This window comes from Arachis hypogaea, chromosome 11 (assembly GCF_003086295.3).
Source record: "Arachis hypogaea cultivar Tifrunner chromosome 11, arahy.Tifrunner.gnm2.J5K5, whole genome shotgun sequence".
NCBI lineage: Eukaryota > Viridiplantae > Streptophyta > Magnoliopsida > Fabales > Fabaceae > Arachis > Arachis hypogaea.
In genome coordinates, this window is record NC_092046.1 from 79,953,346 (window position 1) to 79,967,700 (window position 14,355).

Sequence of the window (14,355 nt, forward strand, 5' to 3'; positions counted from 1 at the left end):
TTCTGGCTGAAATTGTGGGACTTGAGCAAAAATCAGATTCAGAGGTAGAAGAAGGACTGCTGATGCTGTTGGATTCTGACCTCCCTGCACTCAAAGTGGATTTTCTGGAACTACAGAACTCAAAATGGCGCGCTTCTAATTGCGTTGGAAAGTAGACATCCAGGGCTTTCCAGCAATATATAATAGTTTATACTTTGGCTGAGTTTAGATGACGTAAAAGGGCGTTGAACGCCAGTTATACGCTGTAGTCTGGAGTTAAACGCCAGAAACACGTCACGAACCAGAGTTGAATGCCAGAAATACGTTACAACCTGGTGTTCAACTCCAGAAAGAGCCTCTGCACGTGTAACATTCAAGCTCAGCCCAAGCACACACCAAGTGGGCCCCGGAAGTGGATTTATGCATCAATTACTTACTTCTGTAAATCCTAGTAGCTAGTCTAGTATAAATAGGACCTTTTACTATTGTATTAGACATCTTGGGACGTCTGGTTCTTAGATCATGGGGGCTGGCCATTCGGCCATGCCTGGACCTCTCACTTATGTATTTTCAAACGGTAGAGTTTCTACACTCCATAGATTAAGGTGTGGAGCTCTGCTGTTCCTCATGAATTAATGCAAAGTACTACTGTTTTTCTATTCAATTCAACTTATTCCGCTTCTAAGATATTCATTCGTACTCCAACATGAATGTGATGAATGTGACAATCATCATCATTCCCCCACGAACGCGTGCCTGACAACCACTTCCGTTCCACCTTAGATTGGATGATTATCTCTTGGATCTCTTAATCAGAATCTTCGTGGTATAAGCTAGATTGATGGCGGCATTCATGAGAATCCAGAAAGTCTAAACCTTGTCTGTGGTATTCCGAGTAGGATTCTGGGATTGAATGACTGTGACGAACTTCAAACTCGCGAGTGCTGGGCGTAGTGACAGACGCAAAAGGAGGGTGAATCCTATTCCAGTATGATCGAGAACCTCAGATGATTAGCCGTGCTGTGACAGAGCATTTAGACCATTTTCACAAGAGGATAGGATGCAGCCATTGACCACGGTGATGCCTCCAGACGATTAGCCATGCAGTGACAGCGCATCGGACCATTTTCCAGAGAGGATGAAAAGTAGCCATTGACAATGGTGATGTCCTTACATAAAGCCAGCCATAGAAAAGAGTAGGACTGATTGGATGAAGACAGCAGGAAAGCAGAAGTTCAGAGGGACGAAAGCATCTCTATACATTTATCTGAAATTATCACCAATGATATACATAAGTATTTCTATCTTTATTTTCTATTTATTATTTATTTTCGAAAACTCCATAATTAATTATTGTCCGCCTGACTGAGATTTACAAGATGACCAAAGCTTGCTTCATACCAACAATCTCCGTGGGATCGACCCTTACTCACGTAAGGTTTTATTACTTGGATGACCCAGTGCACTTGATGGTTAGTTGTATCGAAGTTGTGAATGAAAAAACGATTTATTAAGACATGCGTACAGAGTTTTTGGCGCCATTGCCTGAGATCACAATTTTATGCACCAAGTTTTTGGCGCTGTTGCCGGGGATTGTTCGAGTTTGGACAACTGACGGTTCATCCTGTTGCTCAGATTAGGTAATTTTCTTCTTATTTTATTTTCAAAAAGTTTTCAAAAATTTTTCAAAAAAATAAAAAATATTTTTCTTCAGAATTTTTAAGAATGAATTCTAGTGTTTCATGAAGCATGTGAAGCCTGACTGGCTGTAAAGCCATGTCTAAATTCATTTGGACGGGGGCTTCCAACCCAACAATATCAAGAGCAAGCTAGTTGTTGCTAATCCACCTACTGCTGTTCCAGATCCAAAAGATTTACATGCTAAAGCTTGACTGGCTATTAAGCCATGTCTAACCCTCAGATTGGAGCTTTAGAATAAGAGTGCAAGATTCCTGGAATTCATATTAAAAATTTTGGAATCCTTATTTTTCTTTTTCATATAATTTTCGAAAAATCCAAAAAAAAAATTTAGAAAATCATAAAAATATCAAAAATATTTTGTGTTTCTTATTTGAGTCTTGAGTCAGATTTTAAGTTTGGTGTCAATTACATGTTCATCTTGCATTTTTCGAAAAAAATCATGCATTCATAGTGTTCTTCATGATATTCAAGTTGTTCTTGATGTACCTTCTTGATTGATCTTCATATTATATTGTTTTGTGTTGTATGGTGTTTTTCATATGCATTCTTGAATTCTTAGTGTCTAAGCATTAAAGATTTCTAAGTTTGGTGTCTTGCATGTTTTCTTTGCATATAAAATTTTCAAAAATAAGTTCTTGATGTTCATCATGATCTTCAAAGTGTTCTTGGTGTTCATCTTGACATTCATAGTGTTCTTGCATTCATCACATGCTTTGATCCAAAATTTTCATGCATTGCATCATTTTTCATGTTTTTCTCTCTCATCATAAAAAAATTCAAAAATAAAAAAAATATCTTTCCTTTTTTCTCTCATAAATTTCGAAAATTTGGATTGACTTTTTCAAAAAATTTTAAAATCTAGTTGTTTTTATGAGTCAAATCAAATTTTCAATTTAAAAATCTTATCTTTTTCAAAATCTTTTTCAAAAATCAAATCTTTTTCATTTTTCTTATTTATTTTCGAAAATCTTAAAATATTTTTCAAAAAAAAAATTTTTCTTAATTTTCTATCACAATTTTCGAAAATAAAATCAATAATTAATGTTTTGATTCAAAAATTTCAAGTTTGTTACTTGCTTGTTAAGAAAGATTCAAACTTTAAGTTCTAGAATCATATCTTGTGATTTCTTATGAATCAAGTCATTAATTGTGATTTTAAAAATCAAATCTTTTTCAAAACTAATTTCAATCATATCTTTTCAAAAATATCTTTTTATCTTATCTTTTTCAAAATCATATCTTTTTAAACATATCTTTTTCAAAAATTTGATTTTAAAATATCTTTTCTAACTTCTTATCTTCTTATCTTTTCAAAATTGATTTTCAAATTTGTTTCAACTAACTTTTTGTTTGTTTCTTATCTTTTTCAAAACTACCTAACTAACCCTCTCTCTCTAATTTTCGAAAATATCTCCCTATTTTTCAAAAATTATTTTTAATTAACTAATTGTTTCAAAATTCAATTTTAATTAATTTCTTCTTTTAATTTTCGAAAATCACTAACTCTTTTTCAAAAATTATTTTCGAAAACCTCCCCTCTCTCATCCTCTTCTATTTATTTATTTATTTACTAACATCTCTTCCTCACTCACCAAAAATCCGAACCCCCTCTCTCTCTCTGAGTTCAGATTTTCTCTTCTTATTTTCTTCTACTCACACAGGGACCTCTATACTGTGGTAAAAAGGATCCCTATTATTATTATTTTTCTGTTCCCTTTTTTTCATATGAGCAGGAGCAAGGACAAGAACATTCTTGTTGAAGCAGATCCAGAACCTGAAAGGACTCTGAAGAAGAAACTAAGAGAAGCTAAATGATAACAATCCAGCAAGCACCTTTCAGAAATTTTCGAACAAGAAGAGGAGATGGCAGTCGAAAATAATAATAATGCAAGGAGGATGCTTGGTGACTTTACTGCACCTAATTCCAATTTACATGGAAGAAGCATCTCCATCCCCACCATTGGAGCAAACAACTTTGAGCTGAAATCTCAATTAGTTTCTCTGATGCAGCAGAACTGCAAGTTTCATGGACTTCCATCTGAAGATCCTTTTCAGTTCTTAACTGAATTTTTGTAGATCTATGATACTGTTAAGACTAATGGAGTGGATCCTGAAGTCTACAGGCTCATGCTTTTTCCTTTTGCTGTAAGAGACAGAGCTAGAGTGTGGTTGGACTCTCAACCCAAAGATAGCCTGAACTCTTGGGATAAGCTGGTCACAGCTTTCTTAGCCAAGTTCTTTCCTCCTCAAAAGCTTAGTAAGCTTAGAGTGGATGTTCAAACCTTCAGACAGAAAGAAGGTAAATCCCTCTATGAAGCTTGGGAGAGATACAAGCAACTGACCAAAAAGTGTCCTTCTGACATGCTTTTAGAATGGACCATCCAGGATATATTCTATAATGGTTTATCTGAGCTATCAAAGATGTTATTGGATACTTCTACAGGTGGATCCATTCACCTAAAGAAAACGCCTGCAGAAGCTCCAGAACTCATTGACATGGTTGCTAATAACCAGTTCATGTACACTTCTGAGAGGAATCCTGTGAGTAATGGGACGCCTCAGAAGAAGGGAGTTCTTGAAATTGATACTCTGAATGCCATATTGGCTCAGAACAAAATATTGACTCAGCAAGTCAATATGATTTCTCAGAGTCTGAATGGAATGCAAGCTGCATCCAATAGTACTCAAGAGGCGCCTTCTGAAGAAGAGGCCTATGATCCTGAAAACCCTGCAATAGCAGAGGTGAATTACATGGGTGAACCATATGAAAACACCTATAATCCCTCATGGAGAAATCACCCAAATCTCTCATGGAAGGATCAACAAAAGCCTCAACAAGGCTTTAATAATGGTGGAAGAAATAGGTTTAACAATAGTAAACCTTTTCTATCATCCACTCAGCAACAGACAGAGAACTCTGAACAAAATACATCTAATTTAGCAAACTTAGTCTCTGATCTATCTAAGGCCACTATAAGTTTCATGAATGAAACAAGGTCCTCAATTAGAAATTTAGAGGCACAAGTGGGCCAGCTGAGTAAAATGATCACTGAAATCCCTCCTAGTACTCTCCCAAGCAATACAGAAGAAAATCCAAAAGGAGAGTGCAAGGCCATTGACATAGTCAACACGGCCGAACCTAGAGAGGAAGGGGAGGACGTGAATCCCAAGGAGGAAGACCTCCTGGGACGTCCAGTGATCAATAAGGAGCTTCCCTCTGAGGAACCAAAGGAATCTGAGACTCATCTAGAGACCATAGAGATTCCATTGAACCTCCTTATGCCATTCATGAGCTCTGATGATTATTCCTCTTCTGAAGAGAATGAGGATGTTACTAAGGAGCAAGTTACCAAGTACCTTGGTGCAATCATGAAGCTGAATGCCAAATTATTTGGTATTGAGACTTGGGAAGATGAACCTCCCATGTTCACCAATGAACTAAGTGATCTGGATCAACTGACATTGCCTCAGAAGAAACAGGATCCTGGAAAGTTCCTAATACCTTGTACCATAGGCACCATGATCGTTGAAAAGGCTTTGTGTGACCTTGGTCAGGGATAAACCTCATGCCCCTCTTTGTAATAGAGAAACTAGGAATCTTTGGGGTGCAAGCTGCTAAAATCTAATTAGAGATGGCAGACAATTCAAGAAAACAGGCTTATGGACAAGTAGAGGACGTGTTAGTAAAGGTTGAAAGCCTTTACATCCCTACTGACTTCATAGTCCTAGATACTGGGAAGGATGAGGATGAATCCATCATCCTTGGAAGACCCTTCCTAGCTACAGCAAGAGTTGTGATTGATGTTGACAGAGGCGAATTAGTCCTTCAATTGAATGAGGACTCCCTTGAGTTTAAAACTCAAGGACATCCTTCTGTAAACATGGAAAAGAGGCACAATAAGCTTCTCTCAAAACAAAGTCAACCAGAGCCCCCACAGTCAAACTCTAAGTTTGGTGTTGGGAGGCCACAACCAAACTCTAAGTTTGAACTCCCATATCTAAACTCTAAGTTTGGTCTTGGGGAGTTTCAACAATGCTCTGAACATCTGTGATGCTCCATGAGAGCCCACTGTCAAGCTATTGACATTAAAGAAACGCTTGTTGGGAGGCAACCCAATTTTTATTTATCTAATTTTAATTTATTTTTATTGTTATTTCATGTTTTATTAGGTTCATGATCATGTGGAGTCTCAAAATAAATATTGAAAACGGAATCAAAAACAGCAGAAGAAAAATCACACCCTAGAGGAGGATCTTACTAGCGTAAGGAGCATCTGTCTGGCGTTCAACGCTAGAACAGAGCATGTTTCTTGCGTTGAACGCCAGAAATAAGCAGCATCCTGGCGTTCAGACGCCAGAAATGCACAGTGAAGAAGAGCTGGCGCTGAACGGCAGAAACAAGCATCTGGCTGGCGTTCAACGCCAGAAATATGCTGCATCTGGGCGTTGAACGCCCAGAACAAGCATCAATTCGGTGTTTAAACGCCAGAACTGCATACAAAGGCATTTTACATGCCTAATTGGTGCAGGGATGCAATTCCTTGACACCTCAGCATCTGTGGACCCCACAGGATCATCTCAGCATCTGTGGACCCCACAGGATCCCCACCTACCTCCACTCACTCTCTTCCCTCTTCTCAATGTTCATCCTCTCTTCCCAATAAACACTCTTCCCCAAAACTCTTCACCAATCACCTCAATCTCTCTTCCCTATCACCACTTCACCACTCACATCATCCACTCTTCCCCATAAACCTACCTCATAAACTCCACCTACCTTCAAAATTCAAAATCAATTTCCCACCCAAAACCCACCCTTATGGCCGAACCTTACCCCCTCCCTTCCCTATATATAGCCCTCCATTCTTCCTCATTTTCACACCACACAACCCTCTCTTCTCTTCTTGGCCGAATACACCTCTCCCTCCTCTCCTCCATATTTTCTTCTTCTTCTTCATCTATTCTTTCTTCTCTTGCTAGAGGGCGAGCAAAATTCTAAGTTTGGTGTGGTAAAAGCATAAGCTTTTTGTTTTTCCATTACCATTGATGGCACCTAAGACCGGAGAATCCTCTAGAAAAAGGAAAGGTAAGACAAAAGATTCCACCTCCGAGTCATGGAAGATGGAAAGATTCATCTCTAAAGCTCATCAAGACCACTTCTATGATGTTGTGGCCAAGAAGAAGGTGATCCCCGAGGTCCCTTTCAAACTCAAGAGAAATGAGTATCCGGAGATCCGACATGAGATCCATAGAAGAGGTTGGGAAGTTCTAACAAACCCCATCCAACAAGTTGGAATTCTAATGGTTCAAGAGTTCTATGCTAATGCATGGATCACAAGGAACCATGATCAAAGTAAGAACCCGAACCCAAAGAATTATCTCACCATGGTTCGGGGGAATTACTTAGATTTTAGTTCGGAAAATGTAATGTTGGCATTCAACTTGCCAATGATGGAAGAGAACGCACGCCCCTACACAAAGAGAGTCAACTTTGATCAAAGGTTGGACCAAGTCCTCATGGACATATGTGTGGAAGGAGCTCAATGGAAGATTGACTCAAAAGGCAAACCGGTTCAACTGAGAAGACTGGACCTTATGCCTGTAGCTAGAGGATGGTTAGAGTTCATTCAATGCTCAATCATTCCCACTAGCAACCGGTCTGAAGTTACTATAGACCGGGCCATCATGATCCATAGCATCATGATTGGAGAAGAGGTGGAGGTTCATGAGATTATACCTCAAGAACTCTACAAGGTGGCTGACAAGTCCTCCACTATGGCAAGGTTAGCCTTTCCTCACCTCATTTGCCATCTATGCAATTCGGCTGGGATTGACATAGAAGGAGACATTCCCATTGAGGAAGAGAAGCCCATCACTAAGAAAAGGATGGAGCAAACAAGAGAGCCCATTCATGGAGCTCAAGAGACGCATGAAGCTCATCACCATGAGATCTCGGAGATGCCTCAAATGCATTTTCCTCCACAAAGCTATTGGGAGCAAATCAACACCTCCCTAGGAGAATTAAGTTCCAACATGGGACAATTAAGGGTGGAACATCAAGAGCACTCCATCATCCTTAATGAAATTAGAGAAGATCAAAAAGCAATGAGGGAGGAGCAATAAAGACAAGTAAGAGACATAGAAGAGCTCAAGGACATCATTGGTTCCTCAAGGAGGAAACGCCACCATTACTAAGGTGGATTCATTCCTTGTTCTTACATTCTTTGTTTTTCGTTTTCTTTATGTTAAGTGCTTATCTATGTTTGTGTCTTTATTACATGATCATTAGTGTCTAAGTGTCTATGCTTTAAAGTAGTGAATATGAATCCATCACCTCTCTTAAATGAAAAATGTTTTTAATTCAAAAGAACAAGAAGTACATGAGTTTCGAATTTATCCTTGAACTTAGTTTAATTATATTGATGTGGAGACAATACTTTTTGTTTTCTGAATGAATGCTTGAACAGTGCATATGTCTTTTGAAGTTGTTGTTTAAGAATGTTAAAAATGTTGGCTCTTGAAAGAATGATGACAAGGAGACATGTTATTTGATAATCTGAAAAATCACAAAAATGATTCTTGAAGCAAGAAAAAGCAGCAAAGAACAAAGCTTGCAGAAAAAAAAAAGAGAAAAAAAATAGCAAAAAAAAAAGAGAGAGCAAAAGCAAGCAGAAAAAGCCAAAACCTCTTAAAACCAAAAAGCAAGAGCAAAAAGCCAATAGCCCTTAAAACCAAAAGGCAAGGGTAATAAAAAGGATCCCAAGGCTTTGAGCATCAGTGGATAGGAGGGCCTAAAGGAATAAAATCCCGGCCTAAGCGGCTAAACCAAGCTATCCCTAACCATGTGCTTGTGGCGTGAAGGTGTCATGTGAAAACTTGAGACTGAGCGGTTAAAGTCAAGGTCCAAAGCAAAAGAAGAGTGTGCTTAAGAACCCTGGACACCTCTAATTGGGGACTTTAGCAAAGCTGAGTCACAATCTGAAAAGGTTCACCCAGTTATGTGTCTGTGGCATTTATGTATCCAGTGGTAATACTGGAAAACAAAGTGCTTAGGGCCACGACCAAGATTCATAAAGTAGCTGTGTTCAAGAATCAACATACCAAACTAGGAGAATCAATAACACTATCTGAACTCTGAGATCCTATAGATGCCAATCATTCTGAACCTCAATGGATAAAGTGAGATGCCAAAACTATTCAAGAGGCAAAAAGCTACAAGTCCCGCTCATCTGATTGGAGCTATGTTTCATTGATGGTTTGGAATTTATAGTATATTCTCTTCTTTTTATCCTATTTGATTTTCAGTTTATTGGGGACAAGCAACAATTTAAGTTTGGTCTTGTGATGAGCGGATAATTTATACGCTTTTTGGCATTGTTTTTAGTATGTTTTTAGTAGGATCTAGTTACTTTTAGGGATGTTTTCATTAGTTTTTATGTTAAATTCACATTTCTGGACTTTACTATGAGTTTGTGTGTTTTTTTGTGATTTCAGGTATTTTCTGGCTGAAATTGAGGGACTTGAGCAAAAATCAGATTCAGATGTAGAAGAAGGACTGCTAATGCTGTTGGATTCTGACCTCCCTGCACTCAAAGTGGATTTTCGGAAGCTACAGAACTCAAAATGGCGCGCTTCCAATTGCGTTGGAAAGTAGACATCCAGGGATTTCCAGTAATATATAATAGTCCATACTTTGGCGGAGTTTAGATGACGTATAAGGGCGTTGAACGCCAGTTATACGCTGTAGTCTGGAGTTAAACGCCAGAAACACGTCACGAACCGGAGTTGAACGCCAGAAATACGTTACAACCTGGCGTTCAACTCCAGAAAGAGCCTATGCACGTGTAGCATTCAAGCTCAGCCCAAGCACACACCAAGTGGGCCCTGGAAGTGGATTTATGCATCAATTACTTACTTCTGTAAACCCTAGTAGCTAGTCTAGTATAAATAGGACCTTTTACTATTGTATTAGACATCTTGGGACGTCTGGTTCTTAGATCATGGGAGCTGGCCATTCGGCCATGCCTGGACCTCTCACTTATGTATTTTCAAACGGTAGAGTTTCTACACTCCATAGATTAAGGTGTGGAGCTCTGCTATTCCTCATGAATTAATGTAAAGTACTACTGTTTTTCTATTCAATTTAACTTATTCTGCTTCTAAGATATTCATTCGTACTCCAATATGAATGTGATGAATGTGACAATCATCATCATTCCCCCACGAACGCGTGCCTAACAACCACTTCTGTTCCACCTTAGATTGGATGATTATCTCTTGGATCTCTTAATCAGAATCTTCGTGGTATAAGCTAGATTGATGGCGGCATTCATGAGAATCCAGAAAGTCTAAACCTTGTCTGTGGTATTCCGAGTAGGATTCTGGGATTGAATGACTGTGACGAACTTCAAACTCGCGAGTGCTGGGCGTAGTGACAGACGCAAAAGGAGGGTGAATCCTATTCCAGTATGACCGAGAACCTCTAATGATTAGTCGTGCTGTGACAGAGCATTTGGACCATTTTCACAAGAGGATAGCATGCAGCCATTGACCACGGAGATGCCTCCAAACGATTAGCCATGCAATGACAGCGCATCGGACCATTTTCCAGAGAGGATGAAAAGTAGCCATTGACAATGGTGATGTCCTTACATAAAGCCAGCTATAGAAAGGAGTAGGACTGATTAGATGAAGACAGCAGGAAAGCAGAAGTTCAGAGGGACAAAAGCATCTCTATACATTTATCTGAAATTCTCACCAATGATATACATAAGTATTTCTATCTTTATTTTCTATTTATTATTTATTTTCGAAAACTCCATAATCAATTATTATCCGCCTGATTGAGATTTACAAGATGACCATAGCTTGCTTCATACCAACAATCTCCGTGGGATCGACCCTTACTCACGTAAGGTTTTATTACTTGGACGACCCAGTGCACTTGCTGGTTAGTTGTATCGAAGTTGTGAATGAAAAAATGATTTATTAAGACGTGCGTATAGAGTTTTTGGCGCCGTTGCCTAATATCACAATTTTGTGCACCAGTATGCGTATGCATACACTTTGCATGCGTACGCATACTGGGAAAAAAAGTGCCTCATTAATGAGAGCACGTGACTCACAATTTCAGACGTTTTTAGACCCCTTCCCAAGCCCAAATTGATGCCAACTTAAGAGAAATGGAGGGGGAGTCAATCAAGTTAGAAGACACAACATTCACAATAGAAAATTAGGGAGTTTTTGTCATAGTTTTATGTTTTTGTTCCCTAAAGAAAGAACACTCACTTCTATCTAGGGTTTAGTTTATTTTTGGTCATCTTTTATTTGAATTTCTGAATTGGAGCTTGTTAACTTTAGTTCTATTGGCTTAATTTTAATTTCCTTAGTTATAATTCAACTTAGTTCTCTTGTTAGTTGATGAGTAGATATTTTATACGCTTTTTGGCATCATTTTCATATAGTTTTTAGCATGTTTTGTTTAAGTTTTATTAAGTTTTCATAGGTTTCAGCGTGAAATTCACATTTTTGGATTCTACTTTGACTTTGTGTGTTTTTATGCAATTTTATGTATTTTCTGGCTGAAATTGAGGAGGTGGAGCAAAAGTCTGATTCAAAGACAGAGAAAGTATTGCAGATGTTGTTCGAATCTGACCTCCTTACACCGGGAAGAGCTTTTCTGGAGCTACAGATATCTAAATGGAGCGTTCTCAACAGCTATGGAAAGCTGACTTCCAGAGATTTTCAGCAATGTATAATAGTTTATACTTTGCTTCAGAATAGAAGGCCCAAAACTGGCATCCAACGCCAGCCTCCTGCCCTAGTCCAGGCGTCAAGCGCCCAAAGGAGGAGAACAGCGTCCAAACGGCCAAAGAGGACCCTCTAGCCAGTGTTCAACACCCTAAAGGCCTCATAGCACGTGGATCTTAATCAAGCTCAACCCAAACACTCACCAAGTGGACTCCAAAAGTGGATTTTAGCACTAAAAGACTATTTTACCCTTTTTTATGTAATCCTTAGTCATTAGTTTAGTATTTAAGGGATATTTTACATAATCTTTGAGGACTTTATGCGATATTTTTTTGTGTATCATTGTGTTTTCTATCATTATGTGTTTCTAAACCTCCTAGGTTGAGGGAAGGAGCCTTGCTAAGTTTTATGGATTAATACAAGTATTACTGTTTCACTTCAATCCGTGTTTGATTCAAATCTAAGATGTATCTTCGTTCTTCAACTTGATGAATGGGATGACCCGTGACAATCATCTACGTTTTTCATACTAAGACTGCGTGCCTGACAACCACCTATGTTCTTCTTGAGTTCGTGTGAATACGTAACTGGAAAGCATCGAACCACCATCTTGATTATACATCTCTTAGATGGCTAATCCATGACTTTGTTGGGGACTTCTAGAGACACCAGTTCAGCCGAGGTTTCGGAAGATTAGGGTCTCTGTGGTAGAGGTTAGAACCCAAAGGCACAGCATTCTCTGATCCGGAAGATCTGACCTTGTCTGTGGCATTTTGAGTAGAATCATTAAGGAGAATGGATTGCAAGAGCTTCACCCTCAATCAGAATGGATCCACACTAACCCTGGGGTTCAGATCTGAAGGAGATTGGCAACCGCGACCGTACGGCGTTGATCACATACAGCCTGCCATAGAAGAAATCATTTACAATTGAAGAAGACAGTAAGACCAGAGTTAATCCAGAAGGACAAAGCATTTCCAAGCCTTAACCATCTTCTTATCATTATAAACAGGTCAACCTAGTTTAGATCTCATTATTCCTTTTATGCTTTTAACCAAATCCAACAACTCTTCTATCCACCTGACTAAGATCTACAAGATAACTATAGCTTGCTTCAAACCACAATCCTTGTGGGATCGACCCTGACTCGTTCAGGTGTTACTTGGACGACCCAGTGCACTTGCTGGTACAGTTGTACGAAGTATGGGGATTCGTGCACCAAGTTTTTGGCGCCGTTGCCGGGGATTGTTCGAGTTTGGACAACTGACGGATTATCTTGTTCCTTAGATTAGGGATTGTCATTAATTTTGTTAGAGTCTTTTATTTTATTTTTCTTTTTTTCGAAAAATAAAAAACTTTTCCAAAAAAATTTCAAAAATTTTTCAAAAACCTTTTCTTTTCTTTATTTAATCTTTATTTTTGGTTTGAGTATTTTGTTTTTGTTCTTGTTGAAATTTTTGAATTCTTTAAGTCTTTCTTTCTAAAAATTTTAAAAAATAGTGTCTTTTGTTTGAGTCTTATGTCAATCTTTAAGTTTGGTGTCTTCTTGTGTTTTTCATTTATAATTTTCGAAAATTTTGTCTTTGGTTTTTAAAATTTTTAAATTTGGTGTCCTTTGCATGTTCTTGTTTTCTTTGAATTCTTTGAGTTTTGTTATTAGTGTTCTTCTTGATCTTCAAAGTGTTCTTGTTTTTTCTTTTTGTTTTGATCCTAAAATTTTTAAGTTTGGTGTCTCTTTGTGTTTTTCCTTCTAATTTTCGCATAGTAGGTGTCTTAAATCTAAAAATTTTAAGTTTGGTGTCTTTTTGTTGTTTTTCTCTTTCATCATTAAATTCAAAAAAAAAAAATCTTTTCTTATCTTTAATTAATTTTTCGAAAATTTTAATTAAAATTTCAGACTTTAATTTCAAAATTTTTATCTTACCTTATCTTGGTTTTAAATTTCAAAATTCAAATCCTTTCAATATCAAATCTTTTAAAAAATCATATTTTTTTCAAAATCTTATCTTATCTTTTTATCTTTCTTAAAAATAAAAAAAATCTTATCTTATCTTATTTCAAATTTCAAAATCAAACCTTTTCAAAAATCAAATCTTTTTCTTATCTTGTTTCAAATTCAAAATTCAAAATTCAAAATTTAAATTTCAAATTTCAAATTTTAAATTCAAATCTTTTTAATTTTAAAACTTATCTTTTCTTAACTTTCTTATGTTATCTTTCTTACCTAACTTATCTTATCTTTTCTATCTTATGTTCTTTTAAATTTTAAAAATTAAATCTTTTCCAAATCTTTTTAATTCTTATCTTATCTTGTTGACTTTTTCAAATATTTTCAAAATCAAATCTTTTCTAATCTTCTATCTTATCTTGTTTTCAAATCTTTTCTTAATTAGTTACTTGTTTTCTCTCTCTTCTTTTTCAAAACTTCGTAACTAATTCTTCTCTCTTATAATTTTCAAAATCTCTTCTTCTATTTCTCTCTCTTCTATTTTCGAAAATTCATCATTTAATTTTCAAATCTTTTTAATTCATTAACCATTATTTTTGAATTACATAAATTAATAAAACAAAAACAAAAATATTTTAAATCTTGTTTATCTTTTCTACTTCTAATGCTTCTCCTCTCTTTATTCGAATTCTTGTTCTACTTCTTCTATCTTCATTCTTCTTTCTCTTCTTTCTTCACATCTCACATGGAGTCCTCTGTTCTTGAACATAGAGCTCCCATTCTCTTCTGTCCTTGGTTTCTTCTTTTCTTGTTCATGACCAAGAACAGGGATAAAGAACCTCTCTTTAATCTTGATCCTAAACCTGAAAGGTATTTAAAGAGGAGCTTACAACTAGTTAAAGCACAACACTCTAGAAGAAACCTTTCAGAAAATTTTGAACAAGAAGCTGAAGACATAGCCAAACATGAAGGAGAGG

At 37.1% G+C, this 14,355-nt stretch overlaps 1 non-coding gene across 1 annotated transcript; it reads right to left on the reverse strand.

Annotated features, from left to right (window-relative positions):
* Nucleotides 1-3,939: 3,939 nt before the first annotated feature.
* LOC112725675 (small nucleolar RNA R71) lies at nt 3,940-4,047 on the reverse strand. Its single transcript, XR_003164767.1, has one exon. It is a non-coding gene; the product is annotated as a small nucleolar RNA R71 (small nucleolar RNA).
* Between the last annotated feature and the right edge of the window lie 10,308 nt (nt 4,048-14,355).